Source organism: Gracilinanus agilis, chromosome 4 (genome assembly GCF_016433145.1).
Source record: "Gracilinanus agilis isolate LMUSP501 chromosome 4, AgileGrace, whole genome shotgun sequence".
Classification (NCBI taxonomy): domain Eukaryota; kingdom Metazoa; phylum Chordata; class Mammalia; order Didelphimorphia; family Didelphidae; genus Gracilinanus; species Gracilinanus agilis.
In genome coordinates this window covers 319971540-319995360 of record NC_058133.1, presented here as the reverse complement: position 1 = coordinate 319995360, position 23821 = coordinate 319971540, and positions in this window count along the sequence as shown.

Here is a 23821-nt window from a genome sequence, read left to right as displayed (position 1 = left end):
TTTAGGGTTTCTTGTAATTCCCCAAATATATATATCAGAATGTGATTCAGAACTGAAAAAAGAAAATAACAAAATCAGCTCTTGTTACATTTGTCATTTTATCGTGTACATGGCATATGCCTGACAAAAACTCTATGCAGTAGGAAGTTTGAGTTATTATTCCCAATCTCTAGATAGGGTATTGGTGCTCAGAGTATTTAAGTATTTTTTTTCAGTGTTCTCATGTATGGTTTCAGAACTCAAATCTTAAAACAAGTCTCCTGGTTTCAAGGCAACTTTAATAGTTTATCCAGCCTTCTTCCAAACTTGAGGCAAATATCTACTTACTCTTCATAGAAACATATACATCTTTTCTAGTCTGAAAACTAATAGGGATTTAATTTCTTTAAAAGTTCTTTAGAAGTCCAATGACCTGTAGTGGCAAAATGTTTAGCCCAAGATTATAATTGTCATGCAAATAAGGTAAACGGTACCAGTTGGAACTCTACATACACTTTTTGATATCTTTCTTTTTCTCAAGCATAGACAATGCTGTTCCTATTCTAGATCACCCTCCTTGCCATAGAAATCAATTATTATGTGTAAAATTAACTTTTAAAAGTTCTTACTAGTGTTTCTAACTTTTCTAACTTTTGTTATGCAAGAGGGAGTATGGGGAGTAATTATTTCAGATAACTGTTTCACTTCTTTGATGTTGAAATTTATACAATTTGAGATGAGACAAATATGTGAAATAACTAGAGAGATGTGAGAAGAAATACTGTCAAATTTTCCCGAGGTCTTCTGATATTTTCTTTTATATGCTATCACTTCTTGTCTTTAATAGCTCTTATAGGTTTAATTTTTATTACTTTTCTTATTTTTCCCATAAATCTATATACATTCCTAGTATCTCTCCTAAGATCCCATCTTATATCACCAAATGCCCAATGGTTATTTTAAATTGGATCTCTCACAGGCATTTCAAACTCAACATATCTGAAACAGAACTCCCCAGGCTTCTCAGCTTCCTATATTTCTGTCAAAGGCACAACTATCCTTCCAGTTACTCCAGTGCATAACCACAGCTTAAACACTATTCCACAATATAGTCAGCTGTAAAATCTTACTTTTTCTATCTCGATACTTTTCACATTCATCCCCTTTTCCCATTCACATAGCCACCACCTAGTTCAGGCTTTCATCTCCTCTTACAGGGAGTATTGAAAGAAATTCTTACTTGGTCTTCCTGTTTTGTCTTGCCCCATTCCAATACATTCCCTAAATAGGCACAAAATGATTTTTATTAAAATACAAGTATTATCATGTTGCACATTCCTTCCACTTTACCTACTAAGTAAATTCCTTTGGTTCTCTATTACCTTTAGGATAGAGTTTATACTTTTTTGTTGGATATTTAAAGCTCATGCCCTGAACCTAAATGCAGAATAGTATTTATAATCTTATAAAACAATAATTTTCTTGGTGTCTTCTATAGTCCAGTCAAACTTTTGGCTGTTTCTCACATAAAAAACCCCCTCAATTTCTCAAATCTTTAAATGTACACCTTTCTATCATCTGATCCTCAGGCCAAAAATATACTCCCTACTCCTCACTTAGTCCTGAAAACCCTGATTTTTTTCAAGATCTAAATCATGCCACATTCTGTACGAAACTTTTTCTCATCTGTCTACTTGCCAGCTTCATACTTGCTTCTCTTAGATAATTTATATCTGTTTTATGTATATATGGTTATTAATATATAATGAAGATATTATCATTGATATTTATCCCAATTTTTGACTATTCCCTTTCTATTAAATATACATGAATGTACGTGTATACATATGCATTTGTATGAATATATACATGTGTGTATGCATATACCATATATACAGAGATATGGCTTCCATGTTAGAAAAATAAAATCTATCACTTGGCACAGTTATGGGCATATGGCTGATATTTAATAAATGCTTGTTGATCATATATAATTAGAATCTGCTCCCCAGGACTCTAAATCCTAGCTTCCCACTTTCCTTCTCACATTATGTCCTTACATTTTAGAGATGAAGTTTGTGTATAATCCTGCCCCTCTGGCTTTTCCTATGAACATGACTGGGAAAACTTTCCTTTATTCAGGCTTTTACTTTTATCCTTTTATTTCTTCTACTTCAAGTGATTATTAATAAATCTTATAAAATAAAATACTTGGAGTTATTAGATATTAATTTCAATCTTACCATCAGGAGAATTTACTTCTAACTGACAATATCAGAGAAAGCTTTACACTTCATGACAAGGTTCTTACAATACAAGTAGAATTCCAAATGTAAAAAATATTGGGAAGAAGTACGTATTTCCTGTAGGAAATATATGAGGGCAGCAGGAATCCTCAGAGGGCAACCCTTATTGAAGGATAAAGTATCATATGGTGACTACAATGAGAGAAATGAAAATAGGGTTCTAAAGGAAAAGGGAGACAAATATCAAAAGGTAAAGGTGGAGAAAGTAATTATTATTAAATGACATCTAAAATAATTCTTACCTCTTTCAGTTTTGCCTCTGATCAGCACTTACTTTCATAAATATCTCTATATAAAGTTAAACTTAACTTTATATTAAAAAAACAGGACAAAACATCACACAGATCACATGTAAATAGTATATATTAGGCACATGACTATAAAGAGTGTAAAAACTACCCCTTCTTCATATACTCACTTTGTCCTTCATATTTAATATCCTATCAAAGTGATAGAAGTACATTTTGATTGAATCTTGCTGTAAAGGCATGGATACATCTTTATTTTGACATTGGAAAGTGGAAGTTCATACCTTATAATTAGTTAAATTCTTCAAGTCAGTGGTAGAAAGTAAGACTATAAGATCTCCATCCTGGAAGAAACAGATTTATATTGGGTCAGGCCATTTTTCACAAGTTGTGGAGGAAGTTATATAAACATTGGTGACCTGAAGAGGTAATAAAAGAATTATGCTTTCCTTTCCTTCAGTTCCTGGACACAATATTACCCCAAACATGTAGAGTCTAACTAAAGTAGCACTGGGCTAAAGAGATTCACTTGTGCTTAGCTATAGGGATCACTTCATCATTTTAATTAGAGTTTTTAAATTGTCTGTAAATGATCAGATATCTGACTGTCGTGTCCTCTTTCAGAGATGTCAATATCTTTGCCATAGGTTGCATCTTTCACTCTTATAGAATTCTCTGAGGAAGAATGACCTTGTTAAATATTTCTAAAGCCCTTTAGCAACATGGTCCCCAAGGCTGTGAATATCTCAGACCCCAGAACGTTCAGCTGGTTTGTTAGCACTGCCACATGGGAGTTGTCACTATAGAACTTACCTCTCTAACAACAGAAATATTCTAGTGTCCACTTGAGGTCAGTGCTTTTAACTGAGAAAACTTAACACTAATAATTTTTGTTTTGGCAGTAAACAAATATAAACAAATAGAAATCATTTAAAAAGTAGAAATCTTAGGTAAAGTTAAAAAAAAGGCATAGAAGGTTGTTATTGATAGTACACACAAAAATTCCAGTCTTGTAATTTTGTTTTTGTTTAAATAAAGGAAGTATATTTTAATTTTAATATATTGGTAACAAGGTTGTCCATTGATTTTCATGAGTATTTAAAAATACTTTCATTTAAATAATTGAAATCAGTATACATATTATCCTTCTGGCCATGATATCTTCCTATATATATCTTTTGGACTTTAGTTTTTACTTCTAATGGTGGAATATTTTTATCAATATACAACACTTTACAATTAAAAAAATTTTGTTCAGAAGCTTTTTGTGAATCATGTGCTGTATGCTAAGTGCTGTGGTAGGCACTTGAATTACAAGTACAAAATTAGTCCCCTGTCTCAAGGAAAGTTGATTTTATATGGCTCCCTTTACACATAGTTACTTGTACACACATACATAGATACACAAACACACACAGAAAATAAATACAAGATAATTTGGGGTAAAGTGCCAGGAGCTAGGGGGAATCAAGAAAGGTATCCAAGGGCAAGGGGAGTTTTAGTGAAATTTTAATAGAAACTAAGGATTTTAAAGGGAGAGATAAAGATGGAATTAATCTCAGGCTTTCAATGTTTTCTAGGATCTGATCCCTTTCCAGAGAACCATTCAATATTACAAAAATATTTTTAAAAAGGAAAAAAATCAGTAAAGCTGATCAGTAGATGAAAAATCTGAAAATATATGTGATATTCCATGTCCATGAACATACCCCTGCAAAGGGTTAGAGTTTTTTCCATTCTTCTACATTCTCTCTTTCCTCAAATTTGATCAAAGTAATGTGATACCTTATTTTTCAAAATGTATATTTCTCTGGTTACTAGTGATATTGGACTTTAAAAAATGCTTTATGTTTTTCTTAATTTAAATCTGTTGAATAATAATAATGGATAAATAAAATTAGCAATTATCTCAAAATCTATGTTCATAGACTTTGAAAAATTACCTGTTCATAAGTGAATATTAATCTTGGCTTTTTTTCATACTCCTTTTATATTTTGGTTATTTGACTTATGTCAGAGATTTAGTATATGAAGTGTTTTCCTACCTTTTCTTCTTATTTTAGTTGTATTGATTTTGATTTTTTAACAAAAAATGAAACTTGTTGTAATATTACAGATCAAGTTGAGTTTTATTTTCAATTCTATTTTATCAGTATTGCTCAAGTAAAAAAAAGTCAAAAACTGAAACAAACTTTGCTCTTGAAGAGGTTAAAGTTTTTTGAAGAAGACATTTATTTACAAGTATATACATAATAGAGGAGTCTGGAGTCAGGAAAACTCATCTTCCTAAGTTCAAATTTGATCTCAGACACCTACTCTGGGCAAGTCACTTAACCACGTTTACCTCAGTTTCTTCAATTGTAAAATAATCTGGAGAAGAAAATAGTAAACCAGTCTAGTGCTTTCTTAGGCAAGAAAACCCCAAATAAGGTCACAAAGAGTTAGTCAGAACTGAAATGACTGAACAACAGCAAAAAACACGATTAAAATAGTCATTAAATATAAGACATTCTTCTTTGGCTTTAATTGTTGGAAAAATTCAATGTTTGAAAAATTAAAGTTGAGTATCTCCTAAAAGGAAATTAGGAGGTGCATGGTAGGTACAAGAGGGGGGCAACATATATAAATGACAAACATCAAAGAAGAATTTTAGTAAATGATATCATTGTAGTGATTTCTAACAGGAAACAAAGCTCTGGATTTTTGAATAAATTCCTTTGATCACATTCAAAGAAGACTTTATCTTTCCAAAATCTTTTAATGGCTCCTTAAAAATACTTTAAGGGGGGCAGCTGGGTAGCTCAGTGGAGTGAGAGTCAGGCCTGGAGACAGGAGGTCCTAGGTTCAAACCCGGCCTCAGCCACTTCCCAGCTGTGTGACCCTGGGCAAGTCACTTGACCCCCATTGCCCACCCTTACCAATCTTCCACCTATGAGACAATACACCGAAGTACAAGGGTTAAAAAAATACTTTAAGGGCTATATTTTATTAAATTCTTTCTCTTTTTACATTTGTTGATAAAATTTCAATGGCCATCGTTAATATGTTTTATTTTGTTAATAGTTTCCTAATGTTTAATTGTCTCTTCAAGCATTATTGATCTAAATCCTACTTAATTAAAATAAAAAACATTTTTTGGATATATTGATAAAGATTTTCACTTAATATTTTTGTATCATTGTTCTCTAGAACAGTAATGGTGAACCTTTTAGAGAAGAAGTGTCCGACCCCACTCCTCTAGCCCCCAGAGACCTAATGCCATATCCTGCTCCCAGCAGAGACCAAGAACCATGCCCTGCTCCCCCTCCTGGCCCTCCTATTCCCCTTACCCCAAACAGGGGAGGGAGGAAGTGCTTCCATTGGGCTGCTGGGCAGAGGGGTGGTTGAAGTGAGCAATGTCCTCAGGCACCTGGAGAAGAGTAGGGGAATTGCTCTGTTCCAAGACCGTCTGACTTTCTAGTAATGAACTCTTGTGGGAGATTGCAGGCATGCCCATAGAGAGGGCTCTGTGCGTCCTTTTTGGCACATGTGCCATAGGTTTGCCATCACTACACTAGAATCATTGATTTCTCCTCCTCCTAACCCCATATTATCGTTTCCTAACTTGGGCAACAGGAAAATAACCCATGTCAAAGAAAAACATTGGTAGGATAGCCATTTATTTTGAAAAGAATTTAGGGATTCCTTGTTTTTTCAATGTTTGACAAACTTTTCACAAAAACCTTCAAATTCAGGACATTTTTAAAAACATTTATTAATATTCATTTTTAACATGGTTACATGATTCATGCTCCTACTTTCCCCTTCACCCCCCCCCCCGGTGCTCCCCCCACCCATGGGGGATGCACATTTTCACTTGTTTTAACATGTGTCATTGATCAAGACCTATTTCCAAATTGTTGATACTTGCATTGGTGTGGTAGTTTCGAGTCTACATCCCCAATCATGTCCGCATCAACCCATGGGTTCAGGCAGTTGTTTTTCTTATATGTTTCCTCTCCTGCAGTCCTTCCTCTGAATGTGGGTAGCATCTTTACCATAAATCCCTCAGAGCTGTCCTGTGTCATTGCATTGTTGCTGGTACAGAAGTCCATTACATTCTATTTCACCACACTATATCAGTCTCTGTGTACAATGTTCTTCTGGCTCTGCTCCTTTCACTCTGCATCAATACCTGGAGGTCTTTCCAGTTCACCTGGAACTCCTCTAGTTTATTATTCCTTTTAGCACAATAGTATTCCTTCACCAGCATTTACCACAATTTGTTCAGCCATTCCCCAATTGAAGAATATGCCCTCCTTTTCCAGTTCTTTGCCACCATGAAAAGCGCAGCTATAAATATTTTGTACAAGTCTGTTTATCTATGATCTCTTTGGGGTACAAACCCAACAATAGTAAGGCTGGATCAAAGGGAAGGCATTCTTTTATAGCCCTTTGAGCATGATTCCAAATTGCCAGCCAGAATGGTTGGATCAGTTCACAACTCCACCAGCAATGCATTAATGTCCCAATTTTGCCACATCCCCTCCAGCATTCATTACTCTCTCCTTTCATTTTAGCGAATCTGCCAGATGTGAGGTGATACCTCAGAGTTGTTTTGATTTGCATTTCTCTAATTATTAGAGATTTAGAACACTTTCTCATGTGCTTATTGATACTTTTGATTTCTTTACCTGAAAATTGCCTATTCATGTCTTTTGCCCATTTTTCAATTGGGGAATGGCTTGATTTTTTATACAATTGATTTAACTCCTTGTATATTTGAGTAATTAGACCCTTGTCAGAGTTTTTTGTTATAAAGATTTTTTCCCAATTTGTTGTTTCCCTTATGATTTTGACTACATTGTTTTTGTTTGTACAAAAGCTTTTTAGTTTAATATAATCAAAACCATTTAATTTACATTTTGTAATTTTCTCTAACTCTTGCTTGGTTTTAAAATCTTTCCTTTCCCAGAGATCTGGCAAGTAGATTATTCTGTGTTCACTTAACTTATTTATAGTTTCCCTCTTTATATTCAAGTCATTCACCCATTCTGAATTTATCTTGGTATAGGGTGTGAGATGTTGATCTAAACCAATCTCTCCCATATTGTTTTCCAAATTTCCCAGCAGTTTTTGTCAAATAGTGCATTCATGTCCCAAAAGTTGGGCTCTTTGGGTTTATCATACACTATCTTGCTGACGTCATTTACCCCAAGTCTATTCCACTGATCCTCCCTTCTGTCTCTTCGCCAGTACCATATTGTTTTGATGACTGCTGCTTTATAGTATAGTTTAATATCTGGTACTGCTAGGCCCCCTTCCTTCACATTTTTTTCATTATTTCCCTTGATATTCTTGACCTTTTGTTATTCCATATGAAGTTTGTTATAGTTTTTCCTAATTCAGTAAAGAGGTTTTTTGGTAGTTTGATAGGTATGGTGCTAAACAGATGAATTAATTTGGGTAGAATGGTCATTTTTATTATGTTATCTCATCCTACCCATGAGCAATCAATGACTTTCCAACTGTTGAGATCCAGTTTTATTTGTTTGGAAAGTGTTTTGTAGTTGTTTTCGTATAATTGCTGTGTTTGTTTTGGTAGATAGATTCCTAAGTACTTTATATTGTCTAGGGTGCTTTTAAATTGTGTTTCTCTTTCTACCTCTTGCTGCTATGATGTGTTGGAAATATATAGAAATGCTGATGATTTATGTGCATTTATTTTGTATCCTGCAACTTTGCTAAAGTTGTTGATTATTTCTGCAAGCTTCTTAGTTGATTCTCTAGGATTTTTTAAGTAGACCATCATATCATCTGTAAAGAGTGATAGCTTAGTCTCCTCACTGCCTATTTTAATATCTTCAATTTCTTTTTCTTCTCTAATTGCTACTGCTAATGTTTCTAGTACAATGTTAAATAATAGAGGAGATAATGGGCATCCTTGTTTCACTCCTGATCTTATTGGAAAGGCTTCTAATTTATCCCCATTGTATATGATGCTTGTTGATAGTTTTAGGTATATACTGTTTATTATTTTTAGGAAGGGTCCTTCTATTCCTATACTTTTCAATGTTTTCAATAGGAATGGATGCTGTATTTTGTCAAAGACTTTTTCAGCATCTATTGAGATGATCATGTGATTGTTGATATGGTCAATTATGTGGATGGTTTTTCTAATGTTGAACCATCCTTGCATTCCTGGTATAAATCCCACCTGATCATGGTGGATGATCTTCTTAATTACTTGCTGGAGTCACTTTGCTAATATTCTATTTAAAATTTTTGCAACTATGTTCATTAGGGAGATTGGTCTGTAGTTTTCTTTCTCTGTTTTTGATCTCCCTGGCTTTGGAATCAGTACCATATTTGTGTCATAAAAGGAATTTGGTAGGACTCCTTCTTTGCTTATTATATCAAATAATTTGTATAGTATTGGGATTAGTTGCTCTTTGAATGTTTGATAGAATTCCCTTGTGAATCCATCAAGCCCTGGTGATTTTTTCTTAGGAAATTTTTTCTAGAGGAAGAATACCATTTTAGACAGGTTGAATTTATGATGTGAATAAGACGTACAGGTTGGGGCATTCAAGGATTATTTCATGATGGATATTCCTAGTTCAAGAGAGAGAATAAGGCTAGATATGTAAAATTTTGGTCATGCTTGTAAGATTATGATTAAATTTATGGAAGCTGATTATGTAAAAATAATATAAAAATGTTGACTAAGAAACTTAGAAATTAATTCTTTGAGGGTAGAGGTTGTTTCAGTTTTGTGTTTATGTGCCCATTGTTGTAGAATAATCCCTATCACTCTTTTTGGTTTATAGTACTTATTGAATTGAAGTGTGTCAAGAAGAGATACTTGAGGAATACCAACAATTATAGCCTAAAAGATAGATAATAATCTATCAAATGACTTTTAAATTTAGTTGTCATGTAGGTAGGTATGGAACTAGGAAAGTACCATTCCACAAAAGCCAAGGAGAGGGTTGTCAAAAGTGTCAAAAGCTGGAAAGAGATCAAGATGGATGAGAAATGGATGAGTCATTATATTTAGCAATTCAGGCATCATAACAATTTTATTAGAAACCTTGAGCTTCGGTTCCCTCTCGCAAGGAAACATAGTTTCCTTAGTTATGGTTTCAGAGTATTGTTATGGGAATCAGTTTCCCATGGTCTTGTTGTTCATAATTATATAAGCTATGAGGTAGAGTTCATTCAAAAACATTGAAGACAGAATAATTCCCTCTTCTCTCGGAACAAAGACTGAAGTCCGCATATGCAATCAACCTCACATTAAAAACTTTTTAATCACTGGACCAACAACAATTTTAATGAGTCCTGTATTACCTCTCAGTAGTAATATGTTGCAATATGCATGAATTAGTTGCTATGCCCTAAGTAATTAATTTTTTATTCAGTGAAACTGCTAAAGAATAACAGAGTTGTTTCTGCTATTTACTGCTCTCTGAGTGATAATTAAATACTTGCTTAGTCCATTTTAGTATATGTTTTAAACTGTCTTTTGGAGAGGCCTAGAATTTGCCAATGCAAAGAAACTATTTTTCCTAATGTCTATGATACAAGTCTATAAGTTATTAATTTTAGAAGTATCTAAGTCCAGCTTTTGCTCTCCTATATATGAATCCTGAGGAAATGTTTTCTTTTGGCGACAAAGCATTATCTTTGAATATTCAATGAAAAACTTCACAAAGATCTAAGAATCTTAGCAAAACTGGGTCCTTGAATAGTTCTTATGTGCAGAAAACTAATATTGGGGTGACATTACTCAAAGAGAAAACCATCCAGTTGTCTGAACTTTTTTAGTAAATTGATTTTGTGTTAGTTGTGGAACACCAGCTTTGTCTACTTGAATAATCTGTTTAAATATGCACATATCTAGTAGTAACTTGCAAAGATTAGATGAAATAACCAGCTGCTTTTAAAAATAAAGTGTCTTAATAAAGTAGTTCTTTTGACACTCTGAAGGTAATCACAATGAAATAAATATTTGAAAATTTCCCATTGTCTCTGAGCCATTTTCTTGGTCAAACTAGCATTTGGGTGCTAAAAAAGGCCCTTCAATATCTGTATTTCCATGAATTACTACAACAGTAGTTATATTCCTAGGAAATAGATAAAGTTTCATTTGCAAATTTATTTCTTTAGTACTTTGGATAAAGACATAGGTGATATATTTCCCAAATTTTCAGTGTACCAAAAGCTGGAAGGTATAGATAGTTAGATTGCATGGGAGAGTAAATATACAGGAGTATATTAATATTAAGTCATAATATTGGTCAGAATAGGTTTGAATTATAATGGAAATAAACAAAATCTTACACTTGGATTAAAAGAAACCAACTTCATAAAAGTTGGGGGCAGCTGGGTAGCTCAGTGGATTGAGAGCCAGGCCTAGAGACAGGAGGTCCTAGGTTCAAATCCGGCCTCAGACACTTCCCAGCTGTGTGACCCTGGGCAAGTCACTTGACCCCCATTGTCTACCCTTACCAATCTTCCACTTATAAATCAATACACAGAAATTAAGGATTTAAAATTTAAAAAAAAAAGAAACCAACTTCATAAAAACAATGTGAGAAGTTCCTCTAGATAAGAATCATTCTTAAAAAGGTTGTGAAAAGATTTGGTGAACTGAAAGCTCAGAATGAATCATAAGTCATTAAAGCTAATATGATTGCATGCTTAATTGAGAGGAAGAATACACAGAAAGATAGAAGTATTAATCCCACTGCACTCTGACCTTCCTGCTCCACATATGCAGGATTGTATTCACTTATTGGCACCACATTTTCAGGAGGCAATTATTAAACTTAAAAGCATGGCAATGAGGTTTTAAAAGTTGGTGCCTTGAAATTAAGTCATTAACATCCATTGTTGAGCCATAATGGGAAGAATGTTTAGTCTTCGGTTAAATAAATTTTCAGAAGGAAGGAAATTACACCTCTTTTGAAATGTCAAAGAGTTATCACATAGAAGGACTCAGAGTGTTTTGATTGGCACCCCAAAAAAGTGAAAGCCAGAACAGTGAATAAGAATTATAGGGAGGCTGAATTCAGTTTTATATGAAGGAAAACTTTCTAAATTTTTTTCCAAGTACCAAAGGATTCCTCAAGAAGTAATGGGTTCTACCTGACAGAAAGTTTAAGGGGAAGCTGGTTAATGAATTAAAAGGAATGTTGTAGAGAGAATTCTCCATAGTCTGAGCTGCATGGCTTCTGAGATCCCTTCCAACTCAGAGATGAAATCATGCAATTCAATGAGGAATTAGAATTTGCATGCTCATCTCAGAACAATTTGCATTATATGCATCTGAACCTATATATCTGACCCTAGTTTTCTTTTCAAATAAGAAAAAAAATAAGATCAATTATATCTTTCTTTTATATTTGTGAACCTGAAGGCTTAATGGGCATTTTACATTAAATATTTCATTTATCCTTACAACCACCATGTCAAGTGTGCGTTTTATCACAAGACAAAATTTGAACTAGAGCCATCATTAAATAGAAAGGAAACTGACCAGCTACAGAATTGAGTTAAAAGATGGAGTTAGTGTGATTCACTCAGTTCCCATAATTAACCACTTGCTGTCCTAATCCCCTCAATTCCCTCACTAATTATAGCAATAAGACAGAAAAAAAAGAAATCAAAGGAATTTGAGTAAGTAGTGAGGAAACTAAACTCTCCTTCTTTGCAGATAATATGATGTTATACTTTCAGAACCCTAGACAACTGACTAAAAATTAATTGAACTGGTTAAGAACATCAGTGAAATTGTAGGATATAAAACAAACCAGTGATTCCCAAAGTGGGCACTATCACCCCCAGATGGGTACTGCAGCAATCCAGGAAGGCGGTGATGGCCACAGGTGCATTTATCTTTCCTATTAATTGCTATTAACATTTTTAAAAATTAATTTCCAGGGGGCTAAGTAATATTATTTTTGGGAAGGGGCGGTAGGCCAAAAAAGTTTGGGAACAACTGAAACAAACCCACACAAATCACTGGTATTTCTATATACTATCAGCAAAACATGACAGAAAGAGATAGAAAGAGAAATTCTTTTAAAATAATGGCCTACAACACTTGCTAGTTTAACCTGAGAAAACAAATGGAGATATAATGTTTTTAAAAAACATTCTTTACATGAATAAAGACTTTGGAAAAATATTAATTGCTCAAAGGTAGGAATACCTGTATGTAACAATGGTGTATAATTAAATGTAATAACATATAACAATTATAAAATTACCCGTTACTTTATTCATTGCTATACCATTTAAACACATTTCTCAAATATATAGATAAATTAATCAAATTTATAAGAATTATAAGTCACTCCCCAAATAACAAATGGTCAAAGGATAGGGACAAGCAATTCTCAAATGAAGAAATTAAGACTATATTTAATTATATGAAAAATTATTCCAACTCACTATTAATTAGAGAAATGCACATTGAAACAACTTAGTGGTACACCTCATACCTTTCAGATCAAGTACCTATCATATTAGCTAATATGACAAAAAAAAAGGAAAATGATAAACATTGGAAGAAATGTGGAAAAATTAAGACACATACCCTGTAGCATTTTGCCTTCCAACCAATACCTCCATTCCTTTAAATTGGTAGTACTAAATGTTGTCCTGACTGCAGTTCCATGATCTTTGAATGGCTTCCTTTTCACAATATTCTCTCCTTGCCCTGGGAGTTCTGCAATTGGGCATACGGTTCTTGGGAGTTTTTGTTTTGAGATCTCCTTCAGGAGGTTATTGGTGGATTTATTTCATTTCTATGAACTCTTTGGGTTCTAATATATCAGGTCAGTTTTCCTTTATACTTTCTCGACATATGATGTCAAACTCTTCCTTTGATTTTGACTTTCTAACTGTTGAGCTCTGATTCACAGTTATGAGCAATTGCCTGAATATACTTGTTAACTTAATTCAAATGTAATTAGAAGCCCTCATATTTCTTCCATAGTTGGAGTACATTTTTTCTTTTTAATTTTATATCAACAGTCCCTAATCCAGTACCCAGTACATAGAAATTTCTTAATAAACTCTTATTGAATCAAACTCATTATATGAAAAATATAATAAATGCAAACATTATGAAAAATAAGATAAACATCTTCATTCAAGATAAAGAAATTCATTGGTTTGACATAGCCTGAACATTTTAGAAAACAACCACACTATAAAAGCTACCAAAATTATCCTTACCCTGTTACATAGTGATTTGACAAAAACATGTATATGAAGTTCATTATAATAGAAATATAAATAATAATTGTAAAAGAAAGTATGTTCCCAAAGATTGAAGAATGGTCTGATACTGTGATGTATGAATGTTGCATAATACACAGTTACTACAGTACTAAGCCATAAAAAAATGAAGAGTCAAAAATATGGGAACAGTTAATATAATCAATCATGAAGAAGAGTAGGGGAATTTTATAGTAATTTACACTGATTGTGCAAAGTTTATATTTCTGATACATTCAAGTTCCTGATATTTATGCCCCAAAGGTACATTAGTATCCCTCCTTATCCTTTGGGATAATTATGCAGCACAGAGTCATAAAAACTCATTTTTCTCAATTCAAACTTAGTCTCAAACATCTACTAGCTATATGACTCTGGGCAAGTAATCCTGTTTGCTCCAGTTTTTTCATCTCTTAAGTGAACTTGAGAAGGAAATGATAAACTACTACAGCATCTTTACCAAGGAAACTTTGAATGGGGTCACAAAAAGTCAGATGGGTGAAAAGTGCTTGAAGTGAATTGATCCTTCTTATAACAGAAGAAAATCAAACTTCCTCTCTGCATTCCAGACTATGACAGATCTCAGGAATCAGAAGGAAAAGATAGGAGAGTTTCCTATCTATAGTCATACTAATGGGTAATAAGGCAGTTCTTCCTCCTGCTAACAACAGAATTTGCTTTGTTCTTTGGGCATTTCCTAAAGACACAGCAGAGGACCAAAGTTTTTCAAAATAGAAAACAACTTACAAATTTTTGTTGTTCAAGTGGGCACAAATGATATTTCAGGAAGGAACTTAAAAGGAATTGCTCATTTACAGAAAATTGAAACCCTTATGCAGGCAGAAAAAAATTAATTTGGGCCATGGAGAAAGAATTGGTATTGTATTCCTAGATATTGGCATAATATACATGAATAGCTGCAAGAAATAAAATGATTCTAATAGAAATTTGTACATTGCCAATTAAGGATGTTAATTTAAAATGGATAATGAAAGGAGAAATGTCCTATGACTATAAGTCAAGCAAGATGGAAAAGAGTATATCTAAAATTAAAGAAAAAAAAAGGTAGTTGAGATTCCAACATGACAAGATCCAGGATGTGAACCAAAAATTAATTCATAGGCTAAAAAGTCTATACAAAAATATCCAAAGATTAGAGTAGAAAAAAAGGCAAATTTGAAGTCATGATCCAAGGAAGCAAATTTGGACTTAGATATATCACTGAAGTTTTATATCTATTAATGGGAAATATATAGGAATATTTTTCTTGTAAAAATATACTAAAACTGTATTTATAAAGCAGCAACCATGATCAATGGAATAAATTAGGCATTCAATACAAAGTAATAAATGATCATAGTAATTTAGTGTTTCACAAACCTAAAGATCCAAGCTTATGGAAGAAGAACTCACTGACAAAAATTGCTAAGAAAACTGGAATTGGAAGTTATCCTGATCTTATAAACATTAAAGATGGTATCAGATGAATTTTATTTCAGATAAGAACATCATCAATATTAAAGAAACAAAACTATTTTCTGTCACAAGTCTGAACTAGATGGCCAAAAATATAATTAGTATAATCAAGAAGATTTTTATTATCACTTGACTTAAAGTTTATTAATGTCCAAGGAACCAGCATCAGTAAGTGAATGACAGTATGAAGCTAAGTTATGATCAAGAATTAAAGTAAGGTGTCATCATTTTTCTGAAAAAGTTTTGTGTTCAAGGATTATTAAAAGTTTTAAAAAATAAAGCCTAATAACTAGATTTAATAAAAAAAACTTGAATGTATTTCAAGTTTTAGTAGACCAAATAAAAGGCACTTCACTGATGAAAATGGAAAGTGAAGCAGAAAAAAATCAATGTTTATAAGAAATCAAGATATTCCTATCTAGATATAGATAGACCTTGAAAGACTAAAACAAACCTTCACCTTAATACTACAGAATTATTGAATGGTGTTCAAAAAGAAAATACTGTTTAAGTATGTTAAATCTAGCTTCCTTCCCAGTCAACAGAGGGTTCCTTAAAGAAGTGTTGCTTTCAGTGGTACAGATAAAAAATATTAAAAATCAGTAAGTTTGCTCAGGTTTGAAGAGAACTTCAATAGATAAAAGTGGTAAATTGTAGAATGTGAAGTACCTATCTTGCCTAAAATCTCATTTGTGGAGTGTCCTACATGTAAGGAGGCAAGCCATAGAGCTTTTAAATTCAGGTAGATATATGGAAAAGGGAAGAATGTAATTCAAATAAGCCATAGAGAACATTATGAGATATAGAATAAATAACTTTGGGGTTGAATTAAATTAAAAATGTCTGCACAAACAAAAGCAATGCAATTAAGATTAAAAATGAAACATACTAAGAGAAAAAATCTTTATAGCAAGTCTTCTTGTTAAAGGTTTTGTTTCTTAAATATATAGATAACTGAGTCAAAATTATAAGAATACAAAGCATTCCCCAATTGACAAATGGCCAAAAGATATGAACGGGCAATTCTCAGCCAAATAAATTTAAACTATCTTTAGTAATGTAAAAAATGTTCCAGATCACTATTCAATAGAGAAATGCAAATTAAAACAACTCTGATGTACTATCTTGTACCTATCAGAATGGTTAACATGACAAAAAAAGAAAATCATAAATGTTCGAAATGTAGAAAAATCAGAACACTAATACATTGCTGATAGAGTTGCAAATTGATACAAAAATGCCCAAAGGTACATAAAACTTTACATGTCTTTTGACCCAGCAATATTACTACTTTGTCTGTATCCCAAAGAGATTAAATATGGGGGCAGGGGAGAACCTCCTTGTACAAAAACATTTATAGCAGCTCTTTTTGTTGGCAAAGAACTGGAAATTGAAGAGATATCTTTAATTGGAGAATGGCTAAACAAATTGTGATATATTCTTGTAATGATATAGTATTATGTCATACAATATACAACAACAAACAAGATGATCACAAAAACCTGGAGTTTTATGAAGTCATTTAAATTTAATTGAGCACAACCAAGAGAACATTGTACACAGTAACAACAATAATGGAAGATGATCAATGTGAATGACTTAACTATTATGAACAAGGCAAAGATCCAGGACAACACCAAGAGAATCATGACAAAAAAAAAAAAAGACATCTGCCACCATAGAAGGAACTGAACCCATATACAAATTGAAAAATGCCATTCTTTACTTTTTTCCTCTATGAACTTTTCTCTGCCATAGGCAACATGTGTCTTCTTTCATGTGATGAACATGGAAATATATATTATGTAGTAATATATGTATATACAACTTATATTATCTCCATTAGAGAAGAGAAGAAGGGTTGGAAGTAGACAGAACATGGTTTGAAAAATATTAAAAAATGAATATTAAAAATTGTATTGACAAGTAATATGGGAGAAAATTAAAATGTTTTGTACAAAATGTAAAATGTAGTCTATAAAATCAAACAATGTAAATAAAATATAGAAAGATTTCACAAAAGAACAAAAATCATCCAAACTCTAACTAGTTTAACAGTGATTCTCTGATCCCCATTGCCCAAAAGCCAGTTACTTTGTGTTTCCACATCTACCTCAGGAGTTTCTAACAACCTTAGGACCTTGCAGGGTATCTAGCCTCTGCCACTGGTTCAGATTCCCACAAATTACTTTTTCAAAATTTTAGGGGACTCCTGAATGCAAGTTCCATTTAATCACTTTAAAATAAGAGTTGCTTTTACAGAGGAATACTTACTTCAAAGGTATAAGAGAATAAATATACAAATCCACCCAACATTGAAAGGACTTAATTCCATCCCTCAAATACCACCTCTTTCTGAGGAAAAGAGTAGGTGCACAGATTAATTCATTTCCTATATAGCATCAACCTTACCAAGATCCAAATTCTAAGCTTGTATCTCACTTTTCTGACTACTCTGGGTTTGCCTGCTAGTTTGGTGGAAATATCTGACCTAGAATTCTAGCTTCAAAGACACCATGATGTGAACTTTCAGGTGTGAGGCTCAATTGCCTGTATCTATGTCAACTTAAACAGTCCAAAACCTCAAGTCCTCTCTTAGAGCCAAAAGGAATAATGGGAAAAGGGGGAAATGGCCATTTCTTGCAACCAGTTTATTGTATGATACTCATGATTCTAGTGAACAAGATCTTTACTCTTGGTTTATTTCCCTAAGAGATCTGGATGTTTCATACTGGTAGTTTTAAAGATGTGCCCAGTTCCAGCTACATAGCCTATAGAAAATTACTATACCAATGCATATAGTGAGACAGTGTAGAATAGCATCTCACAAAAAGAATGTCCCTTTCATCTCCTTCATAATTTCCTCCATTTTAGGTAATCTGTTTCAAAGCCGTATTACCTACAATAAACTATGATATGTTATGCAGCCACATTTCATTCATTACTGAATAGTGGTGCCTTGAATTTTCAATGTGTAAATGTGGGGATGTACATGTGTTGTTATTATATTGAACTATTATTATTACTTTTCTCTTTACTTGAATCGGTATATTGAGTAGTGCATTACACAGTGAGTTTTCTTTTTTCTATCATTTTTTTACTTAAAGCACATGTTACCAGTATTAAGTTTTTTGATTTTGCACTAATATAAGTTTACAATATCCATTAGCCCTAATATTGATGCATACTCAAAAGCTTTAGTCTATGGACACCTGCCATTGATTATTAAAAATCATGGGACTTTGATTAATGATTATGTCTGAATCCAGGAGAAGGGATCACAAAATAGCCACTACACAGTGCCAAGGAACACAAAGTTAACCTGCACAGTGTCTAGGAAAATGATTTTTTCTTATTTGTGCATTAAGAAAAGGAAGGTTACCACAGAAAAAGGCAATTGATGAGTATTGGTCCTTATTCAACATGATGCTACCCATGAAAAGAAAGGATAAGTGTGTGCTGGTACTAATCTGGCATTAGAACAGAGTAAGGCTCCTGCATTTTAACAATTTGGCAAATTGTTAAAAGCCTTTGAAAAGAAAAATAGATGACCAGTCTGTCAGGATACATCCAGTGTAGACAGGACTCAGAAATCAAGGTTTGTATTGTAAGAAACACATTTGGCCATGTCAATATGTGCTGTAAGCTAGCCAGCAGCTCCAGGAGTCTGGAAAGGTGTATGGTTTAGGTGAGAAAGAACAAAGCAGAAACTGGGAACCATCAGTCATGACTACTCCCACAGACCTTGAGCTTGTGGTTTATTTTATACATATTTCCAAGAACAGGGTTTTTTTTCCTACAAAGTACATTAGAAATCAAAAGCTGTATAAAAACACCCAAGGTTAAAAGAATTATGTAACATAAAATTTTTTTCTCATGGAGATTATGCACAGATGAGACCGTGCTCAAGGTTAAAGAATGAGTCTTACTTTAAGTTTTATTTTTAGTAAAAGCTTCCATACTTCAAAAGATATGTTAAAGAATGAGACTTTAAGCTTGTGGGGTATATTTTGACATGGGAAAGTACCTAAGTTAGAGTGGAATTTGCCTGGATCTGTCACTCTGTGTCCTTGGGATGTCTGGAGCAGGGAAAAGAGATATTGCTTCAGCTGTTCTCTGCTGAGGGAAAAGGCTGTTAACTCATTAAATGCTGGTTTACTATAGGGCACTCGGGGGCTTTCTAAAAATTTGAGGCTATCCTAAAAATCTAGATTATAAAACTTTCAATAATAAAAGGTGCTGATCAGAAGGGATTCACAAAGAGGGGTCAAATTAGGTAACCCATTCATCCTGTGGACTGATTTTTAGGCTACAAGAATCAACACAGGGCTTTGCCAAACTGTGTTGATCTTTGATGGAACCCTGACAATCAACCCTATTTCTCTGAGTCGCTCCCAGCAAATATAGGATTTTTGATTATCATTGATTGTATGTGGTCAAACCAAACTTGAACACTAGAAACTAGAGGAAAAATCTAAATAAAGGAGTGTGGTACAACTAAGAAACCTAAGAAATAAAATCAGAGAAGAAGGAAGTAAAGGTTTTAGTGAGCCCCAGAAAGGAGGACGATGTGAGCTTGAGGGGACTTTTATTTCCAAAGTTCTCTAGTATACACAAGGTCTTTTTTGACCTTGGAGAACTTTGGAAGGGAACACTTCATCACCCAAAAAGCCCTTTCATGAAATAGTACAAAAGGGGGAGCTCTAAAGGCTAACAAAGGCTCAAAATTACTCTCCCAGCTTTTGGTAATAATAATATTTACGGATTCTCATGGACTTGATTAGGCTTTCAGGGGAAAAAAACTGCAAAATTCTCTCTTTCTCTGTCTTCACAACCCTGGCCAAGTTGGAGATTGCAGAGATAAGGACAGGCAAGAAGAGGAAGGAAATTTTCTTGATTTGTAGAAATTTATGGAATTATAAATTGTCAACCTGACATAAAGTAATAATAAGTAGTAATAAGAAAGGTTTTTAATCAAAGCAAATGAATTGCAATTTGGGAATCTTATACTGTACCAGCATTCAGGACTAGAGAAGTTGGGCAAAACATGTAGGATTTAAATACAAATCAACATGGAGGAGGGTTTGGGAAGGGTAGCAGCAGGAAAGGTTAAGTTGTTTTGCAAAATAGCCATAGGCTAGAGAGTAGTAATAGCTGATCAAAACCACAATTAGCAACAATCAGTGTCCAAAGAAACAATTGAACCAGTTTTAACTGGTTTGTACCATCTTGACCTTTAGAACTGAGGAGAATAATAAGCAATTTAGAGAAAATTGAGGCTTATACTTTATCCATTCTCTCAAGATATCCAGGTGGTGTTAGATTAAAAATACAAAGGAACCAATTTGACCCATTGGGTGATTCTTATTGGAACCAAATAAGGTGTGGAGATGTAGCAGTGTCACCTCAAATTTTTTTTAATGTAAGCTAACTGAAAGAAAGTGAGATCTGAATTTTGATTACTGACAGATAATGGTCCTTTGAAAAATTGAGATTTTGAATGTTAGCTTTATTTATTATGAATCCAGATTAATTCAAAATGTGTTCCTAAATCATAATGCAGCCTCATTTAATTGAAGTGTGTTCTCCTCTTGGGATAATTGAAGTAAATTAGAACAACATAAAATACACTTGCTATTTAGCTTTAAGACAAAATGCCAGGAAATCACATCAGTCAGGAAAACCTGAGTTCAAATATGGTCTCAGAAATTTATTAGCTTTCTGATTTTTTATCTATTTACTGTGGTTTCCTAATCTGTAATGGTAATACTAGTAGCACCCATTTCCAAGGTTGTTCTGAGGATCACATAATTATAATCTGGCAAACATATTAAACATTGTATAAATATTAGTAAATCTAAATATATTAAATATAAGTAATCTTGATCATAATTATTATAGAATACCAGAAGTAGTAAAATCAATAATCATCAATGTAAAATAATTTGGAAATACATTCAACTAAAGTATTATAATCTGACCAGTAAAAAATTTTATGTTTTAAAGTACATGGTATTATGCATTTATTTTTTATCCTGGGACTCCATTCTAGGAGCATAGGGCCACAACCAGTAGGCAATGGGACACACACAGTCGCTCAGGGTCACCCAGCTGGGAAGTATCTGAGCCCGGACTTGAACCTAGGACCTTTCGTCTCTAGGCCTGGCTCTCAATCCACTGAGCTAGCCCAGCTGCCCCTACTTTAGGTTGCAGTTTCTTTAGCAGATGTAGTTTTTACAGGGTGGGGTTGCTAGCCCCACGCCCAACCCTCCTCCTTTTTTCATCCGGGCTAGGGACAGTCCTTGGCCCAGGAGTGGTAAGGGTGGGCAGTAGGGGTCAAGTGACTTGCCCAAGGTCACACAGCTGGAAGTGTCCGAGGCCGGACTTGAACCTAGGACCTCCAGTCTCTAGGCCTGGCTCTCAATCCACTGAGCCACTCAGCTGCCCCTTTGCATTTATTATTGTTTCTAAATTTTTATATTGTAAAATTTGGGAAACCATTTTATACTGTTAGAAAAGCAATTTCTTTTTAAATATGGATGTTGTTGGATATGAATTTAAAGAATATGGTTAACATATTTGAAAAAAATTAAACATTTAATTTGGAGCATTTTGTCTTAAAATGGAAAATATGCTGTTTGAGAAAAAGAAATACAGGTTGGAGACTTACAGTGGCCGGAATTTTTTGTTGTTGTTTTGGTGAACAAGTACATTGAATGTGTGAAATTCTAGAATGTGATTATTTTTAAATTATGAGAGAAGGATAAATGAAATGTCATTATATGTATTCATTGTCAACTGTTTTGCAGTAAGAGAAAAAAATAACCTATCCCTAAGGCGTGATTAGTGAAATTTTATTATTTGAAGTAAAATTTCATGGAAATATAACTTAATAGTCTCGCTTTTTATTTCAGGTATGATTAACTGAATTATTTTCAAGAAAAAAATCTGCCATTCAAAGGGAATGTAGTCTGAGAACTACTATAGGTGGATGTCTGTGTCTGGTAAAGTTGAGGGGATGAAGTTGCAGATGAAAGTGTGATCTCTTTGACTGTTTCGTCATTGTGCTATTTCCTTTCTGATTATAGGAAATTTTCCCAATGGGCTAATTCTGGGCTGGATATTGATACCCTGTGAATAATGTAGGATTTTTCTATATGGTTAACTATAAAATATGACTCCTGCTTGGAATTAAATAGAACTAACAAAATTTTTCCATTATGACTTATATCAGAACATTTTGTGCCCTTAAGACCACAAGCTTGATACTCTTATAACTATGTTTCTCCTTTTTTGTTTCATTGTAGATTTCTATAATCAGTATAGATGAACTGTTTTTGCAATACTAAATCTATTAATTAATAAATCAACACTAAAACATCTGAGTTATTCTAAAAGAATGCAAGTAGGGAAAAATCTCACTATTTTAAGCTGAATTTGTAGTCAATTCCATATCCTATGTAATAACTAGGAAAATGAATTCTTAGACTTGTCATCCTCTTGCTAGTAGTTATAAATTCATGTATAGGATTAAGTACTTGATGTATCTCATTCTTTCAGAATGTTACGGAGACAAGAGTCTCAAAGGGAGAGAACACGACAAAGATGTGATATAAGCATTTTCTAATTAAATAGTGAAGTGAACTTTGAGAAAGTAATAGATCAGAGTGTTTTCTCTGAGTAAGATACAGACATATAAATATATACACATAATATATGTATACGCATATGCACATATGTGTTCTCTATATGTATACACATATATATGTATTTGTATATATATATATATATATACATATAAATATAAAACACAATTGATTTACAAATGTTTCTACTAGGATGTACTTGAATATATTTTAGTAATAATATATCAATTTTTTTAACCCTTACCTTCCATCTTAGAATCAATACCATGTATTGGTTCTAAGGCAGAAGAGTGGTAAGGTCGAGGCAATAGGAGTTAAGTGACTTGCTCAGGGTCACACAGCTAAGAAGTGTCTGAGGCCAGATTTGAACCTAGGACCTCCTGCCTCTTGGCCTGGCTCTCAATCTACTGAGCCACCCAGCTGCCCCCAAGATATCAAAATTTTATCAAAATTTTCACATAAAATCTCATAAATAATGATAAAGAATATTGAATCTATTTTTCCCATTTTGAAGTTCCTGTATAATAATATTAAGAGACAAAAGGACTTATTTTAGGTTTGGTCTTTTTTTAAGATTCTTCCTTTAGCTTGTTGAATGCACTGACAATATAAAATACAGGGTTCAGGACAAGAACAGACGGTGGTATGTAAAAACTGAAATTTTCAAAAGTTTCAGGTTAATTATGGGTTCCTAATTTGTTGTTATTCTTATATCTCTGTTGTTAGTAAGGTTAGATCAGTGTTTCCCAAACTGTTTTGGCCTACTGTCCCCTTTCCAGAAAAAAATATTACTTAGCCCCCGGAAATTAATTTTTAAAAATTTTAATAGCAATTAATAGGAAAGATAAATGCACCTATGGCCATCACCACTCCCCTGGATCTCTGTAGCACCCAT